This window comes from Schistocerca gregaria, chromosome 2, assembly GCF_023897955.1.
Source record: "Schistocerca gregaria isolate iqSchGreg1 chromosome 2, iqSchGreg1.2, whole genome shotgun sequence".
NCBI lineage: Eukaryota > Metazoa > Arthropoda > Insecta > Orthoptera > Acrididae > Schistocerca > Schistocerca gregaria.
Window position 1 is genome coordinate 116,851,551 of NC_064921.1, and position 17,579 is coordinate 116,869,129.

The 17,579-nt window shown below is 44.3% G+C and overlaps 1 protein-coding gene across 1 annotated transcript in view; it reads right to left on the reverse strand.

The window, feature by feature from the left end:
• The window catches only part of LOC126336471 (uncharacterized), a 582,392-nt gene that overhangs the window by 60,251 nt on the left and 504,562 nt on the right, over positions 1-17,579 (reverse strand). The gene's annotated exons all lie outside the window — the stretch shown is intronic.

A 17,579-nucleotide genomic window follows, 5' to 3' on the forward strand; every position in this document is an offset into this window, starting at 1 on the left:
CCTAATTTTTGCTGTTAATTAATAAAAATTTATTTAATGTTAAAATATCAACTTCTTCCTCTTAACAACGCTTTTTTCCTTAATAACGTCAGTTTTCTTGCTTTAAGTCTCGTTCCACATCTCAAGTGTATTGTTACCTGTTGTTATCGAATCACTGATACATAAAAAAAAATCCACGCTAAAAATGTGCAAACGTCCCGTTCTGAACCATTTTATCGTGTGCAGTTGACTTCGTTCCGCCGAGTTTCCATATCCCAGACACTGCGACGTTCCCCGTTAAATTTTCTGTTAACGTTTGCCTGAAATGCTCTTCATCCGAAAAGACTAGAGCTTGGTACCGTATTGTTTTAAACATCAGGTTTAGAAGTGGAGACGAGACATCTGTAGAAAAACCAACAAACAGTGAATATCGCGTGATATACAGGGCATTTATAAATTAGTTACACAAAAGTAACCTTTAATTATAAAGGATAAATAGATTACACAGATGTTTGATACAGCAATGATTGCGGTATATTTTCAAGTTTTATTCCTGTCTAACACTGCTGGTTCCTAACGTTTTCGCTAGGTGGAATTCGCAAATGAGGTATTCCAACAGTCATCAAGGAGTTGTATAACGGTGCAGAGGGTACACAGTGTTACTTATGGTTCCATGAATATAAATTCGCTACTGCAGTTCGGAGACAATTCAGGATAAAATATTGCAAGCCATCACTTCAGAGATAAAGTGTTATTGATTCGTGCAAGTGTTTCATTTGAAACTTTCTGTGTATCACAGAGGATGCCTGGTCAGGATCGGCCATTATTCTCTGACGCAGCAATTCAACAAGTTAGGCCGTATTCTTACAAAAGGTAGTCACATTGAACATTTGTAAATAAAATTTGAAGAAGTGCTGCACTGAGCGTTGTATCAAACATTTTTGTAAGCTGTTTACGTTTTTCGCAGTTACAGTTTACTTTTGCATAACTGATTTATAAATACGCTCTACGTCATTAAGTGGAGAAGGAATGTAACATATTCGAATGATAGCAATGTTATGTGACACGTTTCAGGAGCATGTGGCATAAAAAATCATTTCCATCTCAGCAATAACAGTGCTAACACATTTTCTGAGGGAGGATGTTTATATTTGGCCGATGATGCGAAGTGTTTTACTTTGCCTTATTTCCTAGTGAAACCCTTTCAGCTCAATAAAAATCCGGCACCTAACATGGCTGACATGCCTTACTTCTAACTATGTATGGGTTCCTGCGTACGGACGATAGGTCCTCTTACTCCTTGGTAAGTACATTACAGAAAGTCTGCTAATCCGAAATCTTACACTAGCATATCTCCTCCCCTTACGATCAAACACTAATAATCAAAATTACTTCCACTTCCATCTTTCGAACCGGTTATCCCAACCCGAGTTCAGACGTCCACGAGCGCGCTAGCGATCTCGGCTAAGGAGTGTTCCAGAGGCGACAGTGCCAAGCACCTGTCAAATCCATGGGCAGACGCTCAAGCGGCCAATGCCCTCGTTTTATTTCCAGGAAAGTATTCAAATGTTTGCGGGGTACCTCCCGGGAAAGAAAAAAAGAAGAGGAGTCGGAGAGGGAGAGGGGGTGTGGCTGGGTGAAGGCAGGTGCACAGCTGGAGGGCCCTCGCGAGCGGCAGCTGTTTATCCCGGCCAGCGCCGGAGCAGAAGGACCTCTTGTGTCCCGCCAGGAGCGCGCAGGTGTCTGCGCTGGAGAACCACCGGACACCTTGCGCTATGGACACGTGCCGCGCACGTGCGCCAGACACCCTCGCTTGCGAGCGCCGAGTGTTTAGTCTGCGCTGGACGTGGTATACAGCGTGCGTGCCCAGGCTCTCCTTCGCTCTCATCCAAGTAACCTGCACCGGTTTCTTCGGGTCACCGTCACATATGACGTCAGTCTATAGTCGGTGGGGAATTAATGAATGAATGAAAACGTTTATTCCGGCAGCAGCAATCGTGTGGAAAGCCGCCTACTGCGATCGTTGTTCATCTGTGGTCGTTAAATTGTGGTCCTCGGGCCACAGGCGGCCCGATCTAGTTTTTGCGCTGCCCGCGGTTCTCCGCTGTATTTTATGATACGTAATATGCAACTAGTAACTAGCAATCAAATCCAAAAACGTCAACTAACATTAAAAGCCTCTTAAAAACGTAGTTTCCCTGTTCAGTATCTAACAAAAATAAACGTGTCTTAGTTTTTAACTGTGTTGATGAATTCGGCCGTTATGTAAGAAAAGTCGACTGCTTACTTCATGCATACAGGGATAAGCAGCATGGCAACTAAGGGTCTGGGAATGTGAGAGAGGGAATGTGTTACAATGAAATGAACACCCTTAGATGCTTACAGGCGTTGACATGCATCAACGGGGACAAATGATAATGTGTCACCAGACAAGGACTCGAACCCGGGATCTCCTGCTTACATGCAGACGCTCTATCCATCTGAGCCACCGAGGACACAGAGAATAGCGCGACTGCAGGGATTTACCTCTGGCATGCCTATCGCGAAACCCACATTCTCAACGTATTGTCCCGCACTACATTCGTAGTGCCCCCGCTCATTACACTCATTACTCGCGGCGCGTTGCCGATTCCCGTAATAGTTCGGGCACTGTTTGTGCATTCGCCGGTGAGCCTTAACTATATAGATACTAATATGGTATCTGTTCTTTCGCCTCGGGTAATGGGTATAATTAGCGGGGGCACTTCGAATGTAGTGCGGGACAATACGTCGAGAATGTGGGTTTGGCGTGAGGCGTGCCAGAGATAAATCCCTGCAGTCGCGTTATCCTCTGTGTCCTCCGTGGCTCAGATGGATAGGGCGTCTGCCATGTAAGCAGGAGATCCCGCGTTCGAATCCCGGTCGGGGCACACATTTTCATCTGTCCCAGTTGACGTATGTCAACGCCTGTAAGCAGCTAAGGGTGTTAATTTCACTGTAATTTCATTGTAACGAGCTGCATGGTCGGACATGTCCGAAAGAACAGATACCGTCTTAGCATATACATAGGAGGAATGTATTTTGTTTATCTTCCAGTTCTGACAATACACGGCGTGCGCGAATAGTACCGATTAGTTGCTCTGGTATACATTCTGACGCGAAAGTAACATGCATTCGTGAATGCTTATTTCAGAGACGTTCATCTTCAAATGCGACATTAAATCAATCAAGGCTATCGTAATACAGTGCAATGAAGAGAAGAAACTAGCTTTAAAATCATTTGTCAAACTTTTGTGATGGAGTCTTACAGTCAATAGTGTATTTAAATAAAGGTTCAAATATTTATTTATCAAAGTCAATCACTTACTTAGCACAATCAATAATTGTTCATTACACGACTATATCGTCACAACAGTTATACCCTTGAGGTTGGCAGCAATCTGAGACAGACAACAGTCGACACGAAGTGTCCCTATCATTACGTTCTGCACTTATCGCGTCCTAGCTAGACTGTTAGGGGCTAATAACATACCACTTTACCTGATTAATAATAAGATCGTTACATATGGTGAACTAGGTGCGCCCCATGATGTCAGTATTGGCTCTAGAGCAATAAAATTTACGACCACTGTTCTAAATATATGACGTGAATTCCAGATGCCGTATACGCACACGTACATATGTCTGTAGTTAGGACTTCTATAATTCTGACAAACCCTGTATCTGTTGTAAAGTAATTCGTCATCAATGTAAAATAATCCTTAGATGAATAAATAACAATACTGTGCTATACTGTACTATACCATACTACACCACAATACACTATTCAAGGAAAAGAGCTCTCACTCACACACTTCACAATGATTCACGGAGTGTACATTTCGTTATCATGACCATCACCTTAAACAGTTCCCAACCCCCGCCTCAGTCTGTTTGGAACATTACCTCGCCATCTAGTCCTGTTTTCCCACCAACTTCCTATGTTCACTCTGCTCCAGTACTCGCCTCTTTTTCATTTCACTCCGCCACACCTTTCAGCCATATATCCCCTGGTCTTCCTCTTCGTCATTTCTTTCGCATCTTCATTTCATGTATGTTCTTGGAAATCCTCTTTTTTTCATTCCCTTCATGTGCCCATATCTTCTTAGCTTTGAAGCTACTATCTTGCTCAGCAATGGCTTTGCTTTCACTATTTCCCTTACCCTTTCGTTCCTCATCCTAGCTCTCGTTACTCCTACCCCACTTCCAAGGAACTGCATTTCACACACCTGTGATTTCCTTATACCTCCTTTCTTCATTACCTGAGTTTCAGATGCATATGTCACTATTAGGATGTAGTACTACTTCCTTGTTCTCCACTTCCTTCAGTTGTTCACCTCCCGTCTTTCCTCCGGTAGTTGGTCTATCCTTTTTTCTAGTCGTAACCAAGATTTCACATTCATTTGTATTAAATTTCGTTCCATATTGTTTCACATGTTCTTCCCGAGCATACGGTTGTTCCTGAATTTCCTCCTCCCTGTTAGTCCTGATCGTCAAGTCATCCGCGAAGGTCAATGCTTTCATCTTGTCTACTCTAGTTATATCAGCCATGTAGAGGAGAGGCGACAACGCATTGCCTTGTTCCACACCACTTGTTTGCTAGAACCAATCGTCCTCTCATTTTTCACTTCCGCACAACTAAGGCTTTTGTCTCTTTTTCCACTCCCTTCCTTTTTAGTGCTTACCAGACCTTTTCTCTACAGACACTAACACATGCCTTTCCTATATCGAGAAAGGCCATCACAAGCTCTTCCCCAAATTCATAGCAGTCCTTTTGTACCCGCTCATTGCAAAATTACGATTCTACGAAGTATCACACAGTTTGTGACTGGATTTAGAACTTCGTTATAGGGAGGACGCAGCATGTTATCTTGGACTGAGCATCATCGACAGAACCAGAACAGGCATGTCCCAAGGAGTTGTGTTGGGATCCTTGTTGTTCATACTGTATACGAATTACCAAACAATGTTCATTGTGACGTCAATCTTTTGCAGATGATGTAGGTATCTATTTGGAAATAATAACTGACACAAAATTCACAAGTATCCAACCCCAAAAAATTCGCCACCAGGCTCTGAAGACCACGCGATAGTCGATCGACCGCCAGGTCTTCCGCAGTCATTCATCGTCGGATGTGGCATGGAAGAGCGTCGGGTGAGCACACCATTCTCCCGGCCGGTGTCGGTTGTCAACATTTCGTCCTGGGGTCCGCTAACTCAAGTAGATACTCAGTTGGCATCATGAGGCTGAGTGCACCCCAGCCCAGTTACCCAACCAATTAAAATTTCCTGGCATGACCAGAAATCGAACACGTGTCCCACTGAATGAGTGACGGTAGCGTTGACAACTCGGCTATGAAGGCAGAAATATCCAGTCACACATTGATAACGCTCGTCGGTTTGTTTTAAATTCATAAATGTAAACCCTTGGTACTACACAAAACGAAAAAAATGTAGTACCCTAAGACTAAAATATAAATGAAAAAAACTGTCAACAGTCGATTAGTACAAATACTAGACTGTAACAATTTCTAGGGATGTGAAATGGAATGACCTTATAAGTTCAGTCGTAGGTAAGGCGGGTAGCACTCTTTGGTTATGCGGCGGTTCTGGGACAATGCATTTGACAAAGGGAACTGCCCGTAAATCACTTCTGCTTTCCATTTTAGAACATATACCAAATCGGACTAACGACGAGGGAAAGAGTGGCGGAGGAAATCGAACAATACAGAGAGCGTGGCAAGAACGTTCACAGATTTCACTCACGGGAGAGGCTCACGAAAATGTTTAAAAATCTAAACTGGCCGAAGATGAAAGATAGACGCCAGTTAGCTGGTGAAAGCCTATTCGCAAAGTTTCGGGAGTCACTAACAAGTGAAGAATCCAGAGATATTCCTCATCCCGCTACATGTCGCTCCTTCAGATCAGATTAGTTGCCGTAGGCAGACAGGAATTGAAGCATTCATTCTTCCCGTATTTCGTAAGTGATTCGGGCGGAAAGGAATCGTAACGTGTGGTAGCATGTTGAGTTTCTTGGTCAGCGTGTTGAGCATGATGGAGCAGGGCTCGCGAATGCAACTGTTCTTAATCAAATAACAGCACCAGTTACTCTTTTATTTTCGACCACTACTTCTTTTGGACCGGTTCCGACCACCGAGTCCATTCCGATAAGCCTAGCGTTGTGGGAGTTCACACGGATCATGGTCAGACAAGTGAAAAGGTAGAGGTTAAATAGCGATGTGGTTAGTACAGGGAGGGCCTTTGGATGGCAGAGAGGGTGGACAGGGTTAAATAATAAAGGACAGAAGTATTATGTTTTGAAAGAAAATTAAAATACCAATTACATGTAATTAAAATTATTTACATAGACACATAAAAGAAAGCATCGTAAGAAGCAGCAACAAGAAAAAAGTGAAGACAACAGACGGCGCTCAGAGAAGCTAAGGTGAAATAAGTGCCGACTTTACAAAGCCAGCGACGGCAAACAATTGGAATCAGCAATTGTGCTTCTGTATGCAAACAAGATATTTGCTTGTTACAGAGGGTGGCCATGCTGTTTAGAACAAGTTAAGCAGCACATTCTACAACGATAAATGATGGAACTAGATTCGTTTACATTGTAGTATATCGAACGCATACTGAAAAGGATCAAGATATACAATGTTCCTTTTTTTAAGTTTTTCTGTTCGTTACGAATTTTGTTCCCATTGTGGCGTACATGGTTATGAATTTATATTTGCTCCGGGACGTCCATACTAGTATCTTTCTCTATTTCATAAAAATTGAAATGTTATTGTTAATATTAATAACACTGTGTCCTCATGTGATTAGACGGGAAGCCAAGGTGTGTTCCTTGTGGTGATCGAAAATAAAAGTGCAACTGCTGCTGTTATTCGACTCCAACCATATTACGTACTCTCTGCCAAACACTTAACAGTGGTCAGCGTAGGGTATATGTATGTTTAGATGGATCTAGATAAAAATTCCGCCTCTACTCGCTTAGAAACACAGTATGAATGAACAATACACACATAGGAAATGGAAAACACCGTCAGATGTCAGCAAATGGACGTCATTTGATGCCGGTTACCTTGTAAAGGAAAGCCATGTGGCTAATTCAGCATGAGAAACCACTAAGTCCTACCTCGTAGCCAGGACCGCCGCAGCGGATCCGTTGAGGATACTCTGTGATACGGGATGTGATTTGAATGTGTCAGTTAAAACTGGCTCACACAAAGAAGCCAACTTAATGCAGAACGGGTTTATTAAAACCGGTAATAATTAAACTGGCCAGTGTGCCGCCCACGGCGGCAATGACTTCCGTTTAACCATCCGCTTCGGACAAGCACCGCTCTAATTACTCTCAGTACTCGCGGAAACCCGATTTTGCAACGTTAAACCGCCGGAAACCGTTCCGTATTAGGACACATCCGCTAAGCGGTTTGTAATTATCGCCAATGGAAACGAGAGAATAATCAGTCACTCATCTGGGAGGCTTTGAATAAGTCAGGAGTGCTAAACAGATACGGGGCACCAGCTCATGAATACTTGTTCGAGGTGCCGTATATTTCCACCGGCTGTCAGCGACCGCTTACCCGCGATAAAACTAAAGGCCTCGTAGGACCACTGACTGGGAGAAATAAAATGTTTCTCGATGGTCATCTTTTCCAGGAGAACCTAGTGGTACTGAATTGATGTAATAAAATGTAATAAATCAATATTGCCCCCAGCTGGTAAAATATCATAAACATAATTCTAAAAAAAATCATAAACATAATTCTATTAGCAACTGTCTGCCAACCACCTGTATTTCACTCTCATACGGACTTCGGAAGAATGGCAAAAAAATTAGTCATCCCCAAGGACACATTATCCTAACAGCGTGTTACACCTCCTCTGGCCGGCCGGTGTGGCCGTGCGGTTCTAGGCGCCACAGTCTGGAACCGAGCGACCGCTCCGAACGCAGGTGCGAATCCTGCCTCGGGCATAGATGTGTGTGATGTCCTTAGGTTAGTTACATTTAAGTAGTTCTAAGTTCTAGGCGACTGATGATCTCAGAAGTTAAGTCGCATAGTGCTCAGAGCCATTTGAACACCGCCTCTAGCTACCATAATGGCCTAAATTCCGCAGGAACGCAAGTCTGCGAGCTTCTTCAGAATGCCACATCCAGCTGAAGCAGCTCTTTGGTGGTTATGTTTTTCAGAACAACCAGATGAAGGGTATGTGACTGCTATGTTCCACATTGACAAATTGACTCAGACATTTCCAATGGGAAAGCTCAAGTGATTTAGTGGATCAGTCGAAGTGTGACATGGTGCCTGAGATTGTTCGTCAAACCAGGATCTTACATGTGGAGCCCTGTGGACAAGGTAATTGATCCAGGATCTTACGCGTGCAACCCTGTTAACAACGTTTTTGATCCAGGATCTTATAAATGCAGCCCTGTGAACAATGTTTCTGATCCAGGATCTTATGTGTGCAACCCTATGAACAATGTTATTGATCCAGGACCTCAAGTGTGCAGCCCTGTGAAAGAGGTTGTTGAGACGTGCTGTTACGTGTGCAGCCCTGTGAACAAGGATATTCATCCTCGATCTTTAGTGTGCAGTCCAGTGAACAAGGTTGTTAATCCACAATGTTATACCTGCACCCTTGTGAGCAAGGTTTTGATGCAGGATCTTACACATGCAGCCCTGGGAAAAAGATTGTTGATCCAGGATCTTATGCACGCAACCGTATTAACAAGATTCCTTATCCACTATCTTACGGGTGCAGCTCGGTGATAAAGGTTGTTGGTCCAGGATGTTATATGTACAGTCCTGAAACAAGGTTGTCGATTGACGATCTTACGCGTGCAGCTCTGTGAACAATGTTGTTGACTCAGCATGTTACGTGTGCAGCCATGTGAAAAAGGTTTTTGAACCAGGGACTTACGCATACAGCCCTGTGAACGAGGTTGTTGAGCCACTATCGCACGCGGGCGGCCCTTTGAAGAAGGTTGTCAATCTTGGAATACGAGATCATAGGATGAAGATGTACAAAAGATGGGCAACTTTTCGTCAGCGAGAATGCTGAAATAACCATCTCAGTTCGTTAATAGTGAACGTCGAGGTGTTCCATGGAAAACATTATGAACGCAGCAATGGCATGACGATGGGTAGTCTGTTATCGTTTGTCTCGGAAAACTTGTACATTGAACGCTTTCAAGCAACAGCACTAGCGCTCGCAAAGTTAGAATCTACGTGTTTCTATCGGCACGTGTACGGCACATTTGTGGTGTGCTCATATGGAACAGAAAACTTAAACTCTATCCATCATAATATGAAATTCATGATGGAACTTGAAAAAGACACATAACTGAATTGTCTTCGTACTGAGGAGGGGTCGAAGACACTTGTAAAAAAGATAGCTTTGTTAAGAAAATGGAGGTCAATTATAATGACGTTGGATCAATGTCAACACAACTACATAGAACGTAAATACTGTCTGTAATGTGCCTACACAGTCCCGGCGGAGATTCGAGTCCTCCCTCGGGCATGAGTGTATGTGTTTGTCCTTCGGATAATTTAGTTTAAGTAGTGTGTAAGCTTAGGAACTGATGACCTTAGCAGTTACGTCCCATAAGCTTACACACACATTTGAACTTTTTTTTTGTGACTACACGACGAATCCTAGAGTCGCGATGGGCAGCGACGTGAAGACTTGGGGCGTTACAGGGCCGGTGCTGCCGGCGTCTGATGGCTGACGTACTGCTGGTGAAGACCACTACGAACTAGGTTTCAGCTGCTGGCGTGGAGCGCTAGGATGAAATGTTGGTACTGCCGACTTGAGACGAAGGACGTAACTGTATTTGCACAGTGCATTGGCAGCCTAAATATTCAGGAGCAGATGGATAGATAGGTCACGTGACCTGTTGAAGCAAAATAGTGCACTGCAGACAGTGCTCTCCGCTGAGACAAGCACGCTACCCAGACGCTGTGGAAGCGATGTGAAACTCCGTGATAAACAGCGCAGCCCATACAAGGAAAACATCTCGGTGTTACGATAGACGTTTATCCACGTTCTCCTCGTGGATTGGCTGCCCGCATGCTCTTCCTGGTGTGTGGAAGAATGACTACTAGGCGGCTAGTTAAACGAAGACTGGTCTGTTCTCTGGGTCACAGTGTAAACACGGTGTTTCCGTAATAGTTTGCAAAAATGTAACTGGAAATAGAGATTACTCCATTGAGCAATCTGCTGTAGGAAACCCGGGGACGTAGAAGCCGGCTTAAAGAGAAATGGATGTAAACATGTGTACTGTACCGCTTTTGTCTAGCGTTACTGTTTTCAAAACAAAACAAAATGGTTCAAATGGCTCTGAGCACTATGGGACTTAACATCTTAGGTCATCAGTCCCCTAGAACTTAGAACTACTTAAACCTAACTAACATAAGGACATCACACAACACCCAGCCATCACGAGGCAGAAAAAATCCCTGACCCCGCCGGGAATCGAACCCGGGAACCCGGGCGTGGGAAGCGAGAAGGCTACCGCACGACCACGAGATGCGGCATTTCTGTTTTCCAGGTTATTTAGAACTAACATCCACACAAGTTTACACGTACTGTGCTGTTTATTTACATGCCCATCCTTTATTTCCTGCAAGGAAACAAGGAAGACGAGCCTGATTACCAGGAAATCATGCTGCAGGTTTTCTTTATTTTGCCTGGATAAGGTCGCTCTGTTCTGTGGTATTCATCTCGTGGTCGTGCGGTGGCGTTCTCGCTTCCCACGCCCGGGTTCCCAGGTTAGATTCCCGGCGGGGTCAGGGATTTTCTCTGCCTCGTGATGACTGGGTGTTGTGTGATGTCCTTAGGTTAGTTAGGTTTAAGTAGTTCTAGGTTCTAGGGGACTGATGACCATAGATGTTAAGTCCCATAGTGCTCAGAGCCATTTGAACCATTTTCTGTGGTATTAATATTGTCCCATGACAGAACGTGCTATGAATCAACGACAGACCCATTCTTTACTCAGTGTTAGTCAGAGACGTACAATACAATACGATGGAGCAGTACCGATTCAGTGTTTCCCTGTCGCTGGATTGGAATGCGAAGTCGTATTTCAGGTTCGAATCCTGCCTCGGGCATCGATGTGTGTGCTGTCCTTAGGTTAGGTAGGTTTAAGTAGTTCTAAGTTTAGGGGACTGATGACCTCAGATGTTAAGTCCTATCGTGCTCAGAATCATTTGAACCAAAACACACCAGAGGTAACTGTCAGGGTGCGTCAGAATCCTGTTCGCCGATGTCATCCTTGCGTTGAGGTAAATGGCCGTCACAGCACATTTTGTAAGATACAGTACAAATAGTACGTCCATTGTGCCAGCAGTAGTGTTTGCAGTTAACTACTGTAAACAAAAAGTAAACAGTCATGTGATTTTATTGCTATTATCTCCATAATCTGGTTTCTGCGACACCACGTTCCCTACCTCAAATTGTTCAGTGGAGCGTCTCTATGAACTGTCACATTTTTGCACGCTCTTACGCAAGCACCCCGTACAGCAAACCCACACACGTTGATCTCTATCTCTGCGGTTGAATGGCTCTGAGCACTATAAGGCTTAACATCTGTGGTCATGTCCCCTAGAACTTAGAACTACTTGAACCTAATTAACCTATGGACATCACACAAACCCATGCCCGAGGCAGAATTCGAAACTGCAACGGCAGCGGTCCCGCGATTCCGGACTGAAGCGCCTAGAACCGCTCGGCCACCGCGGCTGGCAAACGACAAGTTTCTGGGACAGCATAAGTAAGGGGACTGTTGAAACAAAGATGTCAGAAAACCCAATAAACAAGGATGAAGGTTTCAATTTAGATAGCGTCTGTGGTCCAACACTCGAGTTATTAAGATCTCGGCGACCATGAGCTCCATCAGAGTTTCATTGACCAAGAGTTCGTTTTCTGTAAAACAATAGGGCATCAGAGGGCGCAGTGGACTTCGTGAACTGATCTTCGCTGTAAAGAGCGGCATGAGAGCAGCGGTGGCTCATAGCCTGGTTGGAGGCCAGGCAACGAGTACACGCAATAGCAGAAGTTGCAGCGCCAGAAGAGGACGTCTCCATCAGTCGTCGAAATATTGGGCAGGAAGTGGGGACAACCACTCGGCTAAGTATCCAGGAGCTCACTGTTCACCAATGTTGAGAAAACCTAAGAGATCACATCCCTGTTTATTTTCATGGTATCGAGTAAACGGACCCAAGACACGGTACGAAAAACGTCAGTGAACCCCTCTCGCCTGAATTACACCCTCTACACGCTGCAGGCTGAATTTGTCATTGGTCCGCCGATGCCAACTAGCGACTCGTCGGATCACATTACACGCCTCCCGTCAGTAACTCTCAAGGTTCTCTATTGCATAGACCATTAAAGAGTATAGATTTGTGTGCGCTGTCAGGTATGGCCTTTTCTGAGGCACCCGGCTCCAGATGTCCTTTGCAGGCATTTCTCTGTCAACTTTCCCCCAGAAACTGGTTGAGATTAATCAGGTCTTTACTGACAGCAGCCATTCTTGCGACGTTTGAAACCGGGAGTCATTGACAAGGCATAATACCTCCGGTTTCAGTCGGTTAGAAGGTTTTTACGAGCGCCGTTCGTATTCCGTGATATATGGCTGCACGTGGTACACCATTCCTTGTAGACACTTTGGCCAGTTCACACAGGTGCATCAACGAATTGGGAAATTTCGTTCACGGTGTGGTCGTGACGGCGTCCAAGCACGATGGCTCCTTTGAGCGATCCTGTCTTGTCTAAGAGCCGATTCATGTTACTGCGCCATTTCCATACGAATGATTGGTATGTACACACCACTTTACTACCGTGACTTACTGTAGCGCTCGAGGGTCAAATGATCACCTGGTACCAGTTCTACACCATTTACACGGTCCCAAAGCGACCACTGTGCTTTTTTAATGGGGTAACTAAAATTGTTTCTGGTGAACTTATTAGAATCTTTTATGTCAGTTTCTTCTTCTTTCATTTCACCCTGTTTGGAGTACGCTGGATCAATCATTTCTTTGTGCGTTGTTCTCTTTTTAGGGCCCAGTATTTCTTCATTCTTTCTGATCTTCTCCTTTCTTCATCCGAGATGAAGGGTTTGGACTTTTGTGTGGATTTGTCTTGGAACCTTATGTTTTCGTCTTTAGTAATTAATTTAGCAGTTCGATCAATAAGTGAATTTTCTGAAATCTATAATTCCACTAGGTCTTTCTCAGTTTCTTTAAACCAGTTGGGCTTCGTTTTTCGGTTACGGAAGAAGTCAAAGATTTGTTTAGTTAATCTGTTGGAATTCATTCTGAGAAGATGACCATAAAAATTTATTCTCCTTTTTCGCATAGAATCTGAAAGTTTTTCAATTTTCGTGTAGAGAGTTTCATTTTTTATGTATATAATCTTATCTCAGTTTATTGGAGCGATCTTTATCCATTACCATGTTCAGTTCATATTAACTGTCTCACCTTCGTTTCGGCATTGCGTCTTTTTTTGAAAAATTCTATGCTTTATATAATAGGCCCGTCACCGTTTTTTCGTTCATTCTGTGCGTTCTTCTCTTTGGAAATGAACTTGCCCTTTATTCAACATAATCCATGCAAAACCAGACATTATTTTGCAATACGAAATACGTACAGTATATCCAAAACCGTAGTTCTATTTTCCATGAAGACGCACAGAAAATGGTGGCGGGCCTCGTTGAAATGGAAGGCTTACGACCCAAAAAAAATGTGTAATAAGTCCACAGTCCCGGAACACACTCTGTCATCGCACTACTGCTCTCTTTCACAGAACCAAACAAATCTAACTCGCTCGTCCACAACGCGCAGTCGTATCAGTGACAATGAAAATGTGATCTTATATGCTGGGACCTAAACTGACACCTAAGCTGTGTACCTAATGAAAATAGCTACGCTAGGGACGCCTTGGTTACAGCGAAAGAGGAGAGCGAGTCGTGCGGAGCGAGATTAAAGCTGCTTGTGCGACAAAGTAAATATTATTTCAGTTGCGACGGCCGTGCAGTTGGCACGTGTGGTCCTCTCCGTGAAGTGCGCGTGTGTTTTGGCAAGTGCGCGGACCGCCTGCGCCGGCCGATAGAGCAGCTCCGGATCAGCTCAGCGGCTCCCCAGGGACTGCTTAATTATCATACAGACGGGGGAATCCCCCAGAGGCACGGCCGCGCCCGCCCCGTCCCACGGGACACATTACCGCTGCACGACAGATGTTACCGGCCCTGGATGCCGGCGAGGCCGCAGTGTTGCCAACGAAGTCATGACTGCACTCCCACTGCCTATTAAATGGTTCAAGCATAAAGCCCCTCAACCTGTTGCGAGTTTCATTTACTGCTGATTTTTCTACGTGGTTCTGTCTCTTCCCCGTGTGCTGAAGTCCTTAGGACCACGCTTGCAGCCTGACGTTGGTCGTACTTTCCTCATCTGTCCTCCAGATCTCAACGAGCTTTCGATATTACATAATTTTCACATTTAATTTTTAGATTTCGAGTGATTAACGTATGCATACGCTTGTTAGGACTGAATAAACCGTATTTTTGAGGATTCAGTCCTACTTTCTCAGCTAGTAACAACGCTTTTCTTTACATTGCCGCGCGGGATTAGCCGAGCGCTCTAGGGCGCTGCAGTCATGAACTGTGCGGCTGATCCCGGCGGAGGTTCGGCATCCCTCGGGAATGGGTGTGTGTGTTTGTCCTTAGGATAATTTAGGTTAAGTAGTGTGTGAGCTTAGGGACTGATGGCCTTAGCAGCTGAGTCCCATAACACGCATCTGAACATTTTGCAACCTTTCCTCTATCGCAAATTTTTCCAAAGCATTTTCTTGGATTATCTCACCTAGACATTTGAATTTTTTTACCCTCTGCGTTTGGCCAATATCTGTTCCCAGGGATTTTAAAGCAGCTCTTTTTCTTTTTTTTTCAGTTTTCCGACTGATGCAGTTCATCACGTCGTCGTGTCCGATGCCAAATTCTTCATACGTTAGTAGCGCTTGCGCTAAACGCCCAGAACTATTACCAAATTCCGTCTTCACCTATAGTTTCCACCTTTCACGGTTCCCTCAAGTACCATGACTTCCTTGTTTCCTTAACGTAAGTGCTTTCATCCTGTCTCTCCTTCTTGTCATTGTTTTCTATACATCTCTTTCCTCGTTGATCGTCTGCAATTCTTGTCATTCCACTTTATTGCAAAAATCATTTCTTGTCACCAAATCTCAAAGGCTTCGTTCCTCTTCTTTTCCAGTTTCAGCAGTCCACGATTCACTTTCACATAATCCTGTGCTTCAAATGTAAGTTCGCAGAATTTTATTCCTGAAATTAAGGTTTATATTTGATTCCAGCTGACTTCTTTTGGCTGAGAAAGCCCTTTTTGCGTACGCTAGTCGGTTTTTTTACTTTCTCCTTCGCCTGTCTGTCATTTTCTATTTTGTTTGTAAGATGGCAGGATTCCTTCACTTCATGGTCACCAATTTTGTTGTTATGTGTTAACTCTAATCTTAGTTTGGTTAGTACTTGTGACTTTCATCTATTTTCAGTTTACTATTAATATTACGTTATATTCGGCAGGTGTACCAGTGAAGAGTCCAAGAAACTGGTACACCTGCCGAATATCACGTAGTCCCGTGCGAGTACGCAGAACTGCCGCAACACTACGTGGCATGGACTCGACTAATGCCTGAAGTAGTGCTGGAGGGAACCGACACCATGAATCCTGCAGGGCTGTCCATAAATCCATAAGAGGCGAGGGGTGGGGGTGAGGGAGATCTCTTCTGAAGAACACGTTGCTGGACGTGTGGGGTGTTGCAGTGTCCTGCTGGAATTGTCCTTAGGAATCCATAATGGACGTCAATGGATCCCGGTGATCAGACAGGATGCTCCCGTACGTGTCTCCTGTCAGAGTCGTATCTAGACTTCTCAGGCTCCTGTATCACTCCAACTGCACACGCCCCACACCTTTACACAGCCTCCACTAGCCTGAAAAGTCCCCTGCTGACATGCAGGGTCTATGGATTCATGAGGTTGTCTCCATACCAGTACATGTCCATCCGCAGGCGACTGGTCCGAACAGGCAACATGTTTCCAGTCATCAACAGTCGAATGTCGATACTGACGGGCCCAGGCGAGCGTAAATATTTGTGTCGTGCGGTCATCGAAGGAACCCGAGTGGGCCTTCGGCTCCAAAAGCCCATATCGACGATGTTTCGTACGCTGACGCTTGTTGATGGCCCTGAATTGAAATATGCAGAAATTTGTGGAAGTGCTGCACTTCCGTCACGCAGAGTGATTCTCGTCAGTCATATTGGTCCATGTTTTACCGGATTTAAACTTACCAACAAAATAATTTCTGTTTCGATGTAATGAAGCTATACCCAATATATATATCACACCTGTAAATGAATTTCAGAATTTCAATAGGAAACAGAAGAATTCGTAACAAGACAAAAAATTGTAACTTAAGTCCAGAGATATTACATTAAAAGGAAAGCACAAAACTCTTGTTTTAATTCATTAAAAAAGACGAGCACAAATAAAGAACTCTTGCATAACAGTTAGATATTCACAAAACAAACATAGCAGCAAACGAACAGATGAGGAGTAAAATTGTAACAGACGAAAATATGAATACTCCAAAATTCTTCCCTTCACGGGAAAGCGAATTACAGGCCGAAAGAAAAGGTCACGCGAACATGTTGAGGTTCTTCGGCAAATGAAGTCGATGCAGTATTCAGAGAAACAGAGCTAACGCGGGCGTTCGCGGAGTCACGATACGAGCAAGACCTGGTAGTCGCCTCTGCCAGCACGGCTAACGCGATCCATAATGCACAACGAGACAACGACCGCGCCGTGGTAAGCCCCCTCCATCCGCGAGCTGCTCCAGCTGGATGGCTTGACTAGAGCCTTCCTGGCCCAGCAAAGCTCCAGTTCCCAAAAAATCAAATCATTTCCGCCTACAAATTACTGGATAGCGTTTCTGTGCAAATGGACAGATGCTCGTGTGGCGAATGCACAGTTGATGTGAGGGACGAGCTGTCTGTAGTATCTAAATAACCGCAAAAGGGCCAAATTGCGCTTTGCAAGTGGCCATGTTTCTAGCCGGCGAGCACAAAGGCGATCGCCTCATTTGAAGAGAAATTAGTATCACCTTCCGAGTACGAAGAGCGGGAAAGTGAAAGTTCATTTAGCTCTTAACACAGTTACTTTGTCTCTCACTCTCTCTCTCTCTCTCTCTCTCTCTCTGTCTCTCCCTCCTTCCTTCCTTGGTATTTACCCCATTACTTACTCCCTTAACCTTATTGGCTGGCCATTTAATCATCACACTTTTTTTTTCCCCATGCTAAAATCTCTTCATGAACTCAATATAATACTTCTTCGGTTCTATTGATAATTACAAATTTTCCTTTTATTTCTCTGCAGTCCTACCATTTCAGAAATATCTCCTTCATTACATTCATTTGTAAGGTTCGTCTGATAGTACCATTCATGAAGTTGCGGTTTTCTATTTTACGTCGAAAATCAGTTTCGTCTTCATGTGCATCCGTCGTCCTAA